Source organism: Esox lucius, chromosome 24 (assembly GCF_011004845.1).
Source record: "Esox lucius isolate fEsoLuc1 chromosome 24, fEsoLuc1.pri, whole genome shotgun sequence".
Lineage (NCBI taxonomy): Eukaryota > Metazoa > Chordata > Actinopteri > Esociformes > Esocidae > Esox > Esox lucius.
In genome coordinates, this window is record NC_047592.1 from 18,489,685 (window position 1) to 18,493,803 (window position 4,119).

General features: G+C 47.7%; 1 long non-coding RNA gene across 2 annotated transcripts in view; it reads right to left on the reverse strand.

Moving 5' to 3' along the window:
* Positions 1–840: 840 nt before the first annotated feature.
* LOC117593924 overlaps positions 841–4,119 on the reverse strand; it is a 6,222-nt gene continuing 2,943 nt past the window's right edge. The window contains exons 2-6 of one of the 2 annotated variants that reach the window (XR_004575381.1): positions 3,186–3,242; positions 2,932–3,089; positions 2,625–2,782; positions 2,316–2,473; positions 841–2,168 (exon numbers count right to left, since the gene is read on the reverse strand). This is a non-coding gene — a long non-coding RNA (uncharacterized LOC117593924). The remainder of the gene's footprint in view (positions 2,169–2,315; positions 2,474–2,624; positions 2,783–2,931; positions 3,090–3,185; positions 3,243–4,119) is intronic. The other variant, XR_004575382.1, reaches the window with a different exon arrangement.

A 4,119-nucleotide genomic window follows, 5' to 3' on the forward strand; every position in this document is an offset into this window, starting at 1 on the left:
AAGGGCTCTTTCGGGTTGTTCTCTCCTCTCGCGTTTATCGTGCTCGCGCATTATGCCGCTGGCTTGTCCTTGGTGGGTGTCATTACGTATGCGATCGCCCTGGTCATACACACAGCCCCCGTTACCGGATACATTTGGACCACGGTCGGGTACTGCAAGGGCTCTTTCGGGTTGTTCTCTCCTCTCGCGTTTATCGTGCTCGCGCATTGCGCCGCTGGCTTGCCCTTGGTGGGTGTCATTACGTATGCGATCGCCCTGGTCATACACACAGCCCCCGTTACCGGATACATTTGGACCACGGTCGGGTACTGCAAGGGCTCTTTCGGGTTGTTCTCTCCTCTCGCGTTTATCGTGCTCGCGCATTACGCCGCTGGCTTGCCCTTGGTGGGTGTCATTACGTATGCGATCGCCCTGGTCATACACACAGCCCCCGTTACCGGATACATTTGGACCACGGTCGGGTACTGCAAGGGCTCTTTCGGGTTGTTCTCTCCTCTCGCGTTTATCGTGCTCGCGCATTACGCCGCTGGCTTGTCCTTGGTGGGTGTCATTACGTATGCGATCGCCCTGGTCATACACACAGCCCCCGTTACCGGATACATTTGGACCACGGTCGGGTACTGCAAGGGCTCTTTCGGGTTGTTCTCTCCTCTCGCGTTTATCGTGCTCGCGCATTACGCCGCTGGCTTGTCCTTGGTGGGTGTCATTACGTATGCGATCGCCCTGGTCATACACACAGCCCCCGTTACCGGATACATTTGGACCACGGTCGGGTACTGCAAGGGCTCTTTCGGGTTGTTCTCTCCTTTTGTGTTTATCGTGCTCGTGCATTACGCCGCTGGCTTGCCCTTGGTGGGTGTCATTACGTATGCGATCGCCCTGGTCATACACACAGCCCCCGTTACCGGATACATTTGGACCACGGTCGGGTACTGCAAGGGCTCTTTCGGGTTGTTCTCTCCTCTCGCGTTTATCGTGCTCGCGCATTACGCCGCTGGCTTGCCCTTGGTGGGTGTCATTACGTATGCGATCGCCCTGGTCATACACACAGCCCCCGTTACCGGATACATTTGGACCACGGTCGGGTACTGCAAGGGCTCTTTCGGGTTGTTCTCTCCTCTCGCGTTTATCGTGCTCGCGCATTGCGCCGCTGGCTTGCCCTTGGTGGGTGTCATTACGTATGCGATAGTGCCTAGGGTTATGGTACCTGTTGAACTGTCCACCCCGTGATGGTAGTGAAACCCACGCTTTAGGTAAACCACGCTTCGCTTTCCTAGCAGAAAAGATTGGCCTAGAGGTGGAACCGTCTGTATCACGTGGCGGCATTGATACGTGACTAATGTGCTGAACCCAGTCTCTATTATACGCAGAGTCATCACGAGGACCAATGGTGCGTGGGTGTGTCATATAAACAGGAGCACTCAGGCCACTGGACTCTCTTTCACAACGGATTCTCTCGCGAATGTTATGCACAGGCGAGGGTGTTAGTCCCTTTTTACCTCTATGCTCCTGTGTTCTTTGATTCATTTTGTGTTCATCGTGATGTACTCCATATCCATAGTTGCCTGTAGCAAAATATCTTTCTGGCATTTCTTGTTCATTGTGATGTGCCCTGTGTCCATAGTTGCCTTTAGCAAAATATTTGTCTGCCATGTTGTGATCAATGTGATGTGCTCCATATCCATAGTTTCCGGTAGCAAAATATTCTTCTGCCATTGTATCCTGTTAATAGCTTCCTAGTAGTTGCTTTAAGAAATATTGTAACTGTGTTTGGTTCATATTCACGGTCCAGTTGCAATGTGTACACTGAGATCTGCCCGGTGTCTGTAACTAATCTTATACACAAGGGAGGCTCCTCCTAGGAAACTCAAGGTCTTTCAAAAATACCCACCTGATTTATTGTGAAACAACAGGCTAGATGTATCCTTAACATTTGTCAGTGAGCATTAGGTAATCAGACATGGTAAGCTTTAAATGGCTACCGGGACTCATATGACCGCCCACAGTGAGGAGTAGGTTTGGAAAGCACCCGTCCCGCCCTGTAATGTCCGACCGCAACCTGAAACACCCAAGCTGCTCCTCATTGTCCCATCGTACCACCCTGTGCTGGGTCTGTGATACTAGTTGTGTTGTTCTCCTCTGTGCACTTTGCCATATGAACAGATTCTCTGAAGGAAACAAGTGGAGAGAGGGAGGGAGGGAGAGGGAGGGAGAGAGAGAGGGCAAGGTCACTCGCATGTTTAAAATATGAACCGTAACCCTCTTTAGTTAAATGTTTAGAAACTTAGGGAACTGATACACGCCCAGCCACTCACAAGTGGTTTTGGACGGATCCCGTCCCGCACTGTTATGTCCGACCGCAACCTGAGACACCCAAGCTGCTCCTCATTGTCCCATCGTACCACCCTGTGCTGGGTCTGTGATACTAGTTGTGTTGTTCTCCTCTGTGCACTTTGCCATATGAACAGATTCTCTGAAGGAAACAAGTGGAGAGAGGGAGGGAGGGAGAGGGAGGGAGAGAGAGAGAGAGGGCAAGGTCACTCGCATGTTTAAAATATGAACCGTAACCCTCTTTAGTTAAATGTTTAGAAACTTAGGGAACTGATACACGCCCAGCCACTCACAAGTGGTTTTGGACGGATCCCGTCCCGCACTGTAATGTCCGACCGCAACCTGAGACACCCAAGCTGCTCCTCATTGTCCCATCGTACCACCCTGTGCTGGGTCTGTGATACTAGTTGTGTTGTTCTCCTCTGTGCACTTTGCCATATGAACAGATTCTCTGAAGGAAACAAGTGGAGAGAGGGAGGGAGGGAGGGAGAGGGAGGGAGAGAGAGGGCAAGGTCACTCGCATGTTTAAAATATGAACCGTAACCCTCTTTAGTTAAATGTTTAGAAACTTAGGGAACTGATACACGCCCAGCCACTCACAAGTGGTTTTGGACGGATCCCGTCCCGCACTGTAATGTCCGACCGCAACCTGAGACACCCAAGCTGCTCCTCATTGTCCCATCGTACCACCCTGTGCTGGGTCTGTGATACTAGTTGTGTTGTTCTCCTCTGTGCACTTTGCCATATGAACAGATTCTCTGAAGGAAAAAAGTGGAGAGATGTATTTTTTTGTCCTTCTTTAATAATACTAGATTAAGAAATCCCCACCCACCCCAGCACACACAAATACAGACCTAAAAAACCAAATCACAATTCACCTCCATGAAATACCGAGGCCCCATCACAAACATCTGTAAACAAAAAAAACATTCCCCTAAAAATATATATTAACATCAATGTAAATATATGTTGTGACTTTAGAGAGAAGTATTTCATGCATGAAAAATATGTGTGTGCAGCAAGGGTTTCTCGTAAATCGTTACATATGTATAAATCCCTTTAGTGTCTATATGTTGATTCTCCAGACTTTTGTGACTTGTCAAGAGTTCAGAAGGTTACCCATTGGTGCCCTCCGGTGGTCAAAGTGCTCCATAACTAGACCAGCCTTTTCTTATTGAGAGGCCATTAGTGACTAGATCATCTAGACTGAGATTTGGGTGTGGTTGGTCCAATTGTTTTTTTTATCTTCAAGATTTACAATATTACTTTACAACTGTAGCACATTGCTCTCATGTTCAGTGTTTGTATCATGGTATTACACACACACACACACAGACACACACACACAGAAAGATAAACAGACAGATGGATACCATGGTACAAACACTGAACATGAGAGCAATGTGCTACAGTTGTAAAGTAATATTGTAAATCTTGAAGATAAAAAAAAACAATTGTACCAACCACACCTGATTCTCATCTCATTGCAGATGATCTAGTCACTAATGGCCTCTCAATGAGAAAAGGATGATCTAGTTATGGAGCCCTTTGACCACCGGAGGGAACCAACATCCCATTGTTTGAAGTACAGGCACATGTGCATATGCTTACATACTGTTTTCAAAACTGGTAAAACTAAGTTCAAAGCAATACCATGATACAAACACTGAATATGAGAGCAATGTGCTACAGTTGTGAGTTACAGGCACACTACCATCATGTATCATGGTATTTCTTTGAACTTAGTATTAACAGTTTTGAAAACAGTATGTAAGCATATGCACATGT